The sequence below is a fragment of the Schistocerca piceifrons genome, chromosome 6 (genome assembly GCF_021461385.2).
Source record: "Schistocerca piceifrons isolate TAMUIC-IGC-003096 chromosome 6, iqSchPice1.1, whole genome shotgun sequence".
Lineage (NCBI taxonomy): Eukaryota > Metazoa > Arthropoda > Insecta > Orthoptera > Acrididae > Schistocerca > Schistocerca piceifrons.
The window spans coordinates 200446684-200458952 of NC_060143.1; the positions used below are offsets into that span (position 1 = coordinate 200446684).

General features: G+C 42.5%; 1 protein-coding gene and 1 non-coding gene across 3 annotated transcripts in view; both read right to left on the reverse strand.

Moving 5' to 3' along the window:
• Window positions 1-12269, reverse strand: part of LOC124802826 — a 361534-nt gene that overhangs the window by 264424 nt on the left and 84841 nt on the right. The window lies entirely within an intron of this gene.
• Window positions 11854-11927, reverse strand: Trnas-cga. The gene has a single exon. It is a non-coding gene; the product is annotated as a tRNA-Ser (tRNA).

The window sequence follows — 12269 nt, forward strand, 5'->3', positions numbered from 1 at the left end:
CCGATTACGCTTAGCTTATCAAATTTGCCGCTAGATGTTGCTAGCGTCCTCACTATTGAAGCTCACCATTTAGATTTAAGTGTACATCGTTATCGACTTCTGTGCATCGTTGGAGTGCAGTTTCGACGATCGATAAGCCTGCTACAGCGTTGTTAGGTTTGTTCCGGCACAGAATTTAACTCCTTTCCCCGTTAAATTGAAGTTAATTGTTATGATTGAATAATATCTAGTTACTTGAACGGAAACATCTGGGCAAGAGATGTCGCTTACCCAGTATTTTAACTCAATGTCATATATTATTATTGGTTAGTTAATTAAAAATATTCTTTATTTATCAATTATTATAAATAAATATTCTATATTTGATCTTTTATTTTAATTTTTGGTTCAGTTATTGGTTTTGGTTGGTTTAGTTTAGTTCCTTGTTATATTTTATCTTTACTCTCCTGAAAATCTGACAAATATAAATAGCTCGTTTTAAATACGACATGAGGGTAAGAGATGTATTCCGCAGCGGCGATCTCGTGGAAATTCCTCGTCGTTATCTGCTCCACATGAAATCTCTAAGCCGCGCGGGATTAGCCGAGCGGTCTCAGGCGCTGCAGTCATGGAGTCCTCCCTCGGGCATGGGTGTGCGTGTGTTTGTCCTTAGGATAATTTAGGTTAAGTAGTGAGTAAGTTTACTGACTGATGACCTTAGCAGTTAAGTCCTATAAGATTTCACACACATTTGATTTTGAAATCTCTAAAACCTTTACACGCTACGCAGATTGTTCGGCACAACTGTGTGCGATGTTGTTTGATGAGTCTGGATGATAGGTCCAACAATTTGGCAAGTTAAATTTTATTAGTTCGGAGATAATCTCTCGACGAATCATGACCGTGGAAATTTCAGGTTCTCACTGTCGCTCCAAACTTCACCTCCGAGCGATATACATCTCGTAATATCTGTACCATGATAATTAACTAATTTCGGTACGTAGATGTACACACCTTGAATACTTAACGTTAGTTATTGGATTTTATTTTGTGGAAAAAACTATCTGAACATGTACCGTACACCAAAATAGCGTCTCACAACAATGCAATCTCTTTTCTCCTTTCGCATGTCCGATCTCTCCATTTCGTTCACAAAGAGTCCATAAAACAAACCTTTGGATCCGTAAGACGTAGAGATGCTTTCGTAGCACGAAACATCCGATTCTCGCAGTCGTTATATGCCGTGCACCACAATACGTACTCAGTCCGCAGCAGTCTGCAAGTTGTGTATTGATTTTGATGAAAGTCCAGAAACTAATCTCTCAAAACAGAGATTCTGAACGATAGTTGTGCAGGCTTTCCTGACATCCCAGGTTACAAATTTCACTATGAGTTACGACACACCAAACAATGTTCCTAGCAACAGGCAAGAGAGAAGTTGAAATGACCAAAGAATTAAACGTACCTTTTTCCGTTCATGACATTATATTTTTCCATAAATGATCTTCGTAGCTACATTTCAGGATACATCTCTTGTATGGGATGACGTGATATAATTAATCAAATTACATTTCGTATTCAAAATGGCAGCTTCCAACAATGCCGCTAATTACTGTTCCTTTGTGATTCTACCAGTTGCTAAATCAGAGGTTATTATTATTATTCTCGGGTCAGAAACGTACAGGTACATGTACACACATTTTACACAGTTATGTTTAAATTACTTTTGGCCAAAACTTGGCCACTTCCAGAGCATTTTCTGTTGCTTGTTGAAGATCATCTTCTGTACAGGAGACTGGGCTCAGTCGACACCGAAGCACGTGCCGAGCTGTCTGTTCTTCTCCACAGTCATACCGAATATCATTTGGATCTGTGTATCTCCATCTTGCCAAGTTAACTTTTGATCTTCCAACTCTGTATCTCAATCTATTCAGGGACTACCAAGTTGTCCATTCTACATCATGTCCTAGAGGTAAGCCTTCAACAGCTCTTCTCCAACAAGAGGGAGGTAGGTCGCAGCCCTCCATAGTCGTAACCTAGCTTTTTCAGCAGTGGTTCTAAGTTCCTTTGATGTCCTAAGGAAACTATTCCTTGACTTCAGTCGTTGCGGATTCGGTTCATGCCCATACAGAGGATGGGTAATTTCCTGTTTCACTGCCTTTCCTTCTTTTTTCGCAGTTATCTCTCTTCGAACAGATGGTGGTGCTATTCCTGCGAGGTGGTAAAGCCATTAAACTGGAGCCTGTTATAATGCTGCAGGTGTTGTGGTTGGCAAGAGAGCCATCACCGTGTTACAAGAGGAGACCGAAATGCACGCGTTTTAGCTCACGCAGGCTGGCGTGAGGTCTGGAACAGGACAAGGAAATTAGACTTTAGAAAAAACTGACTTAGCTGATGGAATACTTAACTTTAATCCATTAATGGTGAACGTCGGTCTTGACGGTACATGATTCACAATATCAATAGTAACTGATAATGGCGCCTTGCTAGGTCGTAGCAAATGACGTAGCTGAAGGCTATGCTAAACTATCGTCTCGGCAAATGAGAACGTAAGTAGGCAGTGAACCATCGCTAGCAAAGTCGGTTGTACAACTGGGCCGAGTGCTAGGAAGTCTCTCTAGACCTGCCGTGTGGCGGCGCTCGGTCTGCAATCACTGATAGTGGCGACACGCGGGTCCGACGTATACTAACGGACCGCGGCCGATTTAAAGGCTACCACCTAGCAAGTGTGGTGTCTGGCGGTAACACCACAGCGCGTTTCGTTGAGAGCTACATCCACCTATTTGGCATGAGTTGAATTATACCAAACATGACAGACACACTCTGCCGCAGAATAGCATAGTGCCATTGCAGATGCTCGGATTGTTTCGGGTTGGCTACCCCAGTGTGATCCGTAGGAGATTGTTCCTGGTGGAAACTTCTGACTTGCATGTCATGCGGTGCTTTTTGAAAGTGAGAGATCTATCAAGTGTCACTCCGAGGTATTTTGGAGTCTCGTAGTGTTCCAGTTGGACCCCCCCTCCCCCCCCCCCCCAACCATACTATTTTCAACTTGCGAGTGGCTTCATTGTTTCTCAAATCAAAAGCACACACCTGGGTGTTTGAAGAATTTAGTTTAAGCTGGTTTGTGTTGTAGTATCTGCATAGATCTTGAAGGGCATTCGCGAGGTTCTTATCCACTGATACAAAATTTGTGCTCTGGGTGGTTAGAGCGAGGTCGTCAGCTTATAAGAAGCTCCTGGTGTTTGGGCTCTATAGGTTGGTCGTTCGTGTATACATTAAACAGAATTGGAGCTATTCTTCTGTAGTCTCCATCGACTACGTTGTCCTTGAAAGTCGACGAAGAACCTGCGATGCAGAAGGGAGGCGATGAGTCTGGCTAGATCTAAATCTTTTTTCAGATTGTAGGCCTTGACTAGTAGTAGCTGGTGACTGACCGTGTCATACGCCGCTGGTAAGTCGATGCTACTCCTTTCACCTTCCGAGCTTCAAAGCCATCTTCTATAAACTGTGTGAGATTTAGCAATCGTCCAGAACAGCTTTACCTGGACGAAATCCATATTGATGAGGTATAAGTGAAGGGTCAATTGCAGGTGATGTTGTTGTTGTTGTTGTGGTCTTCAGTCCTGAGACTGGTTTGATGCAGCTCTCCATGCTACTCTATCCTGTGCAAGCTTCTTCATCTCCCAGTACCTACTGCAACCTACATCCTTCTGAATCTGCTTAGTGTATTCATCTCTTGGTCTCCCTCTACGATTTTTACCCTCCACGCTGCCCTCCAATGCTAAATTTGTGATCCCTTGATGCCTCAAAACATGTCCTACCAACCGATCCCTTCTTCTAGTCAAGTTGTGCCACAAACTTCTCTTCTCCTCAATCCTATTCAATACCTCCTCATTAGTTACGTGATCTACCCACCTTATCTTCAGCATTCTTCTGTAGCACCACATTTCGAAAGCTTCTACTCTCTTCTTGTCCAAACTGGTTATCGTCCATGTTTCACTTCCATACATGGCTACACTCCATACAAATACTTTTAGAAGCGACTTCCTGACACTTAAATCTATACTCGATGTTAACAAATTTCTCTTCTTCAGAAACGATTTCCTTGCCATTGCCAGTCTCATTTTATATCCTCTCTGCTTCGACCATCATCAGTTATTTTACTCCCTAAATAGCAAAACTCCTTTACTACTTTAAGTGTCTCATTTCCTAATCTAATCCCCTCAGCATCACCCGATTTAATTTGACTACATTCCATTACCCTCGTTTTGCTTTTGTTGATGTTCATCTTATATCCTCCTTTCAAGACACTGTCCATTCCGTTCAACTGCTCTTCCAAGTCCTTTGCTGTCTCTGACAGAATTACAATGTCATCGGCGAACCTCAAAGTTTTTACTTCTTCTCCATGAATTTTAATACCTACTCCGAATTTTTCTTTTGTTTCCTTTACTGCTTGCTCAATATACAGATTGAATAACATCGGGGAGAGGCTACAACCCTGTCTCACTCCTTTCCCAACCACTGCTTCCCTTTCATGCCCCTCGACTCTTATAACTGCCATCTGGTTTCTGTACATATTGTAAATAGCCTTTCGCTCCCTGTATTTTACCCCTGCCACCTTCAGAATTTGAAAGAGAGTATTCCAGTTAACGTTGTCAAAAGCTTTCTCTAAGTCTACAAATGCTAGAAACGTAGGTTTGCCTTTTCTTAATCTTTCTTCTAAGATAAGTCGTAAGGTTAGTATTGCCTCACGTGTTGCAACATTTCTACGGAATCCAAACTGATCTTCCCCAAGGTCCGCTTCTACCAGTTTTTCCATTCGTCTATAAAGAATTCGCGTTAGTATTTTGCAGCTGTGACTTATTAATCTGATAGTTCGGTAATTTTCACATCTGTCAACACCTGCTTTCTTTGGTATTGGAATTATTATATTCTTCTTGAAGTCTGTGGGTATTTCGCCTGTCTCATACATCTTGCTCACCAGATGGTAGAGTTTTGTCAGGACTGGCTCTCCTAAGGCCGTCAGTAGTTCTAATGGAATGTTGTCTACTCCCGGGGCCTTGTTTCGACTCAGGTCTTTCAGTGCTTTGTCAAACTCTTCACGCAGTATCTTATCTCCCATTTCATCTTCATCTACATCCTCTTCCGTTTCCATAATATTGTCCTCAAGTACATCGCCCTTGTATAAACCCTCTATATACTCCTTCCACCTTTCTGCCTTCCCTTCTTTGCTTAGAACTGGGTTGCCATCTGAGCTCTTGATATTCATACAAGTGGTTCTCTTCTCTCCAAAGGTCTCTTTAATTTTCCTGTAGGCAGGTGATAGGCGATTTAAAATCAGTTTTTCCAGCAATTTGTAAAGATGACGAAGTAGTGCAACTGCAAAGAGACAGCCAGCCAGCCATAAAGCTTGGAGACTTCTGTGATGCCTAAACAATGATCCGACTAAGACGATTACGCATCATAAGATCACTGCCAATCAAATAGCACATCAGTTACTGATGAACGGAAAGTGTAATATAATATGTGTCCATCGACTGAATTTAACTGAATAAGTTCTCCAGAGAATGAAAGACTGAGTGAAATTGTTAAAGTCGTGTGATATGACGTGACCTGTTCTGGCGCTGAGCGCCAAAGATTACTATTGCGGTCCAATACACACAAAAGCGGTGAGAGACATTTTTTAAGCCCGACCGCGGTGAAACAAAATATGAGATACGATGTGAAAACAAAATGTGTACTATACCTACACCACTTATGTTTTGTCTGTCCATACATACAGACAGTCAAAAACTATGAGTGGTATAGGATAAAGACGCACGTTATTACAGTTCATTGTAATTTATAATTAAAAATATTTAATGTGAATAGTTTCGATGTGAAACGTCTCAATATATCAAGAAGTATGACATATAAAAAAAGCAATGGATATTTGCCTGTTTCTGAGGAATTGTATTTATTAGCACAAAAGCTGGTTTATGTGGCATTGTCAGCCACGATAATGTGTGAAAAAATGTTTGCAGTAAGTTTCTCTTTAGCTTATTGAAAATTAATTCTAAACTGAATGCCGTTATTTGACTTGTTATTTAAATAGCAATCACCAGTCAATTTCTCATTCCCTATGTTCATAAATGTTTAATTGTCATTTTTGTACAATTGTTCACAGAAATCATCGACGGTTCCACAGGACGAAAGAACTAAAAAGAAGTTGTAATCAACAGATTACTATTCGTCACTGAATGGTAATTCGCTGTACTTTATTTCCAAACATAGATCCTTTCGGTAATCTTGTTGAAATCCAGGCTCAGAAGCTATCCGGAGGAAATCTGATTACAATCCCCGTTTTTGTTTCCCAGAAAAGTGTATCAAAATTATTGATCTCTTCTTTCAAGCATCCGACACTTCATTGCACGGAACAAGGTGCGCTTATGTCGAAGTCCGGCGTACTCGCACGAGGCTAAAAAACGGAATCTTCTAAAACATCAGGTACTATAGTTAACAGAAAAATACTCTTTCCATTACCCCCATTCAAAATATTTATAATCATATAAATGCCAACACGCAAATCACAAAAACGGAAGTTGCAAAGAGAAAGTCAGAGGTAAGTTCATAGTACACGTCATGTTCCAAATATATCGAGTTTCTCTCTCGCAGTCGTAATGAGTCTTTGATTGATATAGATTACTTGCGTCGGAGAAAATGTACCATCTGACGGGTGGTATACAAGAACAGTAACTGGTAAATATATTGTGTATGCAGCCGAGAGTTAGTTTTCAGTAGAAAGTTAAAGAATAAGGGAAACCGAAGTCGTAATAATGGACATGACTGGGCAAATACTGTACTGCTCCACGCCTATCATCCTCAGATGGAGAAACTGTCTTCCGACACCACCACAATGCACCGTGCTGCCAAAACAGGAGCTCAACGCAGAAGCCAGCAACAGCGCCGCTTGGAGCCCATGCTCCTACTCAGGTCCCTTCGGGTGCTTAAATCTACGCAGATGGGTCACCAAGGGTCATCGCAGAATTCGGAGTGGGACCCAGCATACCCCGCAGTGGGGTCGAGAACCACCCCTCGCTGGGCAGCCGCCAGGCACGCTGATATACCACCCTGGCCGTGCAAACGCTGAACTGTCTCAACGGAAGTCAGCTAGAATCCGACACGCGGCTGAATTAGCAACAGCTGAGGCTGCTTGCTGCCAAAACAGGAGCTCAACGCAGAAGCCAGCAACAGCGCCGCTTGGAGCCCATGCTCCTACTCAGGTCCCTTCGGGTGCTTAAATCTACGCAGATGGGTCACCAAGGGTCATCGCAGAATTCGGAGTGGGACCCAGCATACCCCGCAGTGGGGTCGAGAACCACCCCTCGCTGGGCAGCCGCCAGGCACGCTGATATACCACCCTGGCCGTGCAAACGCTGAACTGTCTCAACGGAAGTCAGCTAGAATCCGACACGCGGCTGAATTAGCAACAGCTGAGGCTGCTGCAGGAGAACGGCGACTCGTAAACACTGTAAATAAATAACTGAACTCTAATAACGCTTTAATGGCGTTGCTGACGCTTCGCAGGTTCCCAACAGCTATCCTGCCTTCACGCAGAGGTGTGTCCGCTCAGCCCCCTGTAGTTTGTTGGCCTCGTGCTTCGTAATCGTACTTGTTCACATTTAGTTATTTCATCTGACGTCATTGTTTTTGTGCAGTATTGTTATTTAATACTCTTTCTGTGTCTTTTATCTTTGAATTAATGTTTCCAGTTTGTTTATTTCATTCGCTTTTGCTCTTTATTTCTTTAAAAATGTGGTTAACAATGAAATTTATGAGTTACTGGACAATGCTAGCGATACATGGTATTTTAGTGGAAGTAGCCGTGTTTCGAAAAGTGACAGTCATGTTCTTGCTCGCATACTGATTCAAAGTGAAAACACAATGGAAAATACAGAGTATACACACGCGTTTTTATTTTACAGGTCCTTCTTGTTCAAACAAGCGTTTACGCTTCACAATTACCGGTTTCGGCTACTGCCATCTTCAGATCTGGTATAAATAAAAACAGAGTGTAACCAGCTAAGTTCAGTTTGCTGACGCTAAATCTATAAAAAGGTCTGGTGCTACATAAGAAAAATGAAAGGTATTTACATGATTAACAGCCATATGTACCACCCCTGCATACCATAAAATATTCTGATGTAGTATAAACGTCAAACTAAACATGTAGGTATATAGTTAGTGCTAATAATGATCAGAATGGGTCTGGTGTTTGTACATTTGGGTGGAATAAAGCAAAAAATTACGCACACAGTGGAAGTGGAAGAAGAAGGAAGTATACGTTTTTTGGATCTTAGGTTAACTAAAAGGGGTGGAAGGGCATAATATTGGCATGTTTGCGAAGACGATAGCTACTGACACCATTATAAGTGTGAAATCCTAAGAAGCATAAATGGGCTTACTTCAGAGCCATGATCAACAGAATACCAAAACTACCACTCACCTCTAATGACGAGGTGGAAGAATTAAATGTTATTAGACAAGTAGCCGAGGCAAACAGATATACGGACCGTGCTGTAATGAACATTTATAATAAAGTCAAAAATGTGTGACAAGGAGGAGACAGTAAGTTCGTTGCTATGTCGTATAGTGGTGCGTTTTCCGACAGAATTGCACAGACAATGCAGAAAAACGAAAGTAAAAATTGGATTTCAAAGAAATGGTTCAAATGGCTCTGAGCAGTATGGGACTTAACATCTGAGGTCATCAGTCCCCTAGAACTTAGAACTATTTAAACCTAACTAACCTAAGGACATCACACACATCCATGCCCAAGGCAGGATTCGAACCTGCGACCGTAGCGGCCTCGCGGTTCCAGACTGAAGCGCCTAGAACCCATCGGCCGGCAAAAATTGGATTTCAAACGAAACGTACAATTGGTTATAGGTTGCGCCACGAAGTCGGCAACAACAACAAGAAATATTTAGAAGCTGGTGGCTATAAGATCAACTGCCAAGACTATGGCAAGTTTTCTATCGATCAGACAGGACGGTATTCCAAGACTTGTTTTAGAATGCGTAAAAAAACTCCTCCCGAACAGGCCATGAAGGTCCTACGGTACCGACCGGCCTCCGTGTCATCCTCAGCCCACAGGCTTCACTGGATGCGGATATGGAGGGGCATGTGGTCAGCACACCGCTCTCCCGGCCGTACGACAGTTACCGAGACCGGAGCCGCTACTTCCCAACGAAGTAGCTCCTCAGTTTGCCTCACAAGGGCCGAGTGCACCCCGCTTGTCAACAGCGCTCGGCAGACCGGATGGTCACCCATCCAAGTGCTAGCCCAACCCGACAGCGCTTAACTTCGGTGATCTGACGGGAACCAGTGTTATCAATTCGGTAATGCCGTTGGCTTTTAGATAGCATACGTATAAACAAAATAACAGCGCTTTTGGTACACATTTGGGCAGAGAAAAACAGTCGGCAGGAAACTTAGAGAATAACATGAATGTGTTGCATAGGGCGCCTAAGGGGCAGTTACTGAATCTACTCGAGGAAATGGAGATTTTCGTACACAGAAAACGGCAACCTTAATTACTGCTGAATGAACAGAATGAGTTTAACCCGAATGCTGATTCTGATGTGTTCAGAAATCTACTAGTCTCAGCAGCGTGGAGCGCCCCAGCGAGTTGGCGTGCGGCCGCCGGCGATGAGAAGACTGGGCCTTCCTCCGCAAGTTCCGCCACAGGTAAACACGTACGTCATACAGAGAAGGCACGAGGCGCCACCATTGAGATCCCATTTCCGATATATTACTGACTATGGATTTTTTAATTAATAGTACCGTTTCTTTAATTACCTTCCACTTACGGTTACGTCAATTGTTTTGTCATGTTCGAAGATTTCGATTTATAGACGTGATTTTATTCTTTAACTTTTTGTACTGGCTTTGTGTGTTTTACTTTGCCACGCTTGGAACTTCACATTATTAGTATTTGCACTTTTTGTGTGGAATTTAAATATGGATATAACTCCACGTATAGTATGTCTGTACATATTTTCTTCTGAGATTCTCGTTTTGCCAAGTGAAGTAATTTTAATCAATGATTACGTTTACCATTACATTTGCGATGCTAGTTAATCTCGTACCCTAGATATATTGCCCTGTGCTGGCTTCAAGTCTGTTTTTTGTATGAATACCAGACGCATTCTGAACATCACTAGCACTTTAAGAAAGGAAATAAGAGTAACCCATTCAATTACAGACCCATATCACTGACCTCAATGTGCAGTAGGATTCTGAAGCATATACTGTACTCGAACATTATGAATCACCTTGAAGAAAATGACTTATTGACACATAACCAACACGGATTCAGAAAATATCGTTCTTGTGCAACACAGCTAGCTCTTTATTCCCATTAAGTAATGAGTGCTGTCACAAGGGATCACAGATCGATTCCATATTCCTAGATTTCCAGAAGGCTTTTGATACCGTTCTTCACAAGCGACTATTAATCAAATTGCGTGCATATGGAGTATCGTTTCAGTTCTGTGGCTGGATTCGTGATTTCCTCTCAGAGAAGTCACAGTTCGTAGTGATAGACGGTAAATCATCGAGTAGAACAGAAGTGATATCTGGTAGTGTCACAGGCCTTCTGCTGTTTCTGATTTACGTAAATGATCTAGGTGATAATCTGAGCAGGCCCCTCAGATTGTTTGCAGATGACGCTGTAATTTACCGTCTAGTAAAATCATCAGACGATCAAATCCAATTACAAAATTATCTAGAGAGAATTTCTGTATGGTGCGAAAAGTGGCCATTGGCACTAGACAAAGAAAAGTGCGAGGTCATCCACAGGGGTACTAAAAGATATCCGATAAATTTTGAGTTTATGATAAATCGCACAAATCTAAGGGCTGTCAATTCGACTAAATACCTAGGAATTACAATGACGAGCAACTTAAATTGGGAAGACCACATAGATAATAGTGTGGAGAACGCGAAGCAAAGACTGCGCTTTGTTGGCAGAACCCACTAAAGAGACAGCCTACATTACACTTGTCCGTCCTCTGCTGGAATATTACTGCGCGGTGTGGGATCCTTACCAGGTAGGATTGACAGAGGACATAGAAAAAGTGCAAAGAAGGGCAGCTCGTTTCCTGTTATCGTACAATAGGGGTGAGAGTGTCACTGATATGATACGCGAGTTGGGGTGGCCGTCACTGAAACAAAGGCGAGATCTATTTACGAAATTTCAATCACCAACTTTCTCTTCCGAATGCGAAAATATTTTGTTGTGACCCACCTATGTAGGGAGCAATGATCATCATAATAAATCAGAGCTCGAACGGAAAGATTTAGGCGCCATTCGTGAGTGGAACGGTAGAGAAGTAGTATGAAAATGGTTCGATGAACCCTCTGCCAGGCACTAAAGTGTGAATTGCAGAGTAACCATGTAGATGTAGATGTACTACGTACCTACATGTTTAGTGCAAAAGGGTGTAAGCACTATGGGACTTCACACCTGAGGTCATCAGTCCCCTAGAACTTAGAACTACGTAAACCTAACTAACCTAAAGACATCACACACATCCATGCCCGAGGCAGGATTCGAACATGCGACCGTAGCAGCAGCGTGGTTCCGGACTGAAGCGCCTAGAACCGCTCTGCCACAGCGGCCAGCCATGTTTAGTTTGATGTTGACACTACATCAGAATATCTTATTATATGTATAGCCAGTATACATGGTTGTTAATCATGTAAATAGCTGGTATACATGGCTATTAATCATGTAAATACTTTTTATCTTTCTTCTGTAGCACCAGGCCTTTTATAAATTTTGCGTCAGCAAACTGAACTTAGTAGCTTCCTGGCAGATTAAAACTGTGTCCCGACCGAGACTCGAACTCGGGACCTTTGCCTTTCGCGGGCAAGTGCTCTACCAACTGAGCTACCGAAGCACGACTCACGCCCGGTACTCACAGCTTTACTTCTGCCAGTACCTCGTCTCCTACCTTCCAAACTTTACAGAAGCTCTCCTGCGAACCTTGCAGAACTAGCACTCCTGAAAGAAAGGATATTGCGGAGACATGGCTTAGCCACAGCCTGGGGGATGTTTCCAGGCAAAGGTCCCGAGTTCGAGTCTCGGTCGGGCACACAGTTTTAATCTGCCAGGAAGTTTCATATCAGCGCACACTCCGCTGCAGAGTGAAAATCTCATTCTGAACTTAGTAGGTTACACCCTTTTTTTTGTTCATAACAGATCTGAAGAGGGCAGTAGCCGAAACCGGTAATACAGAAAT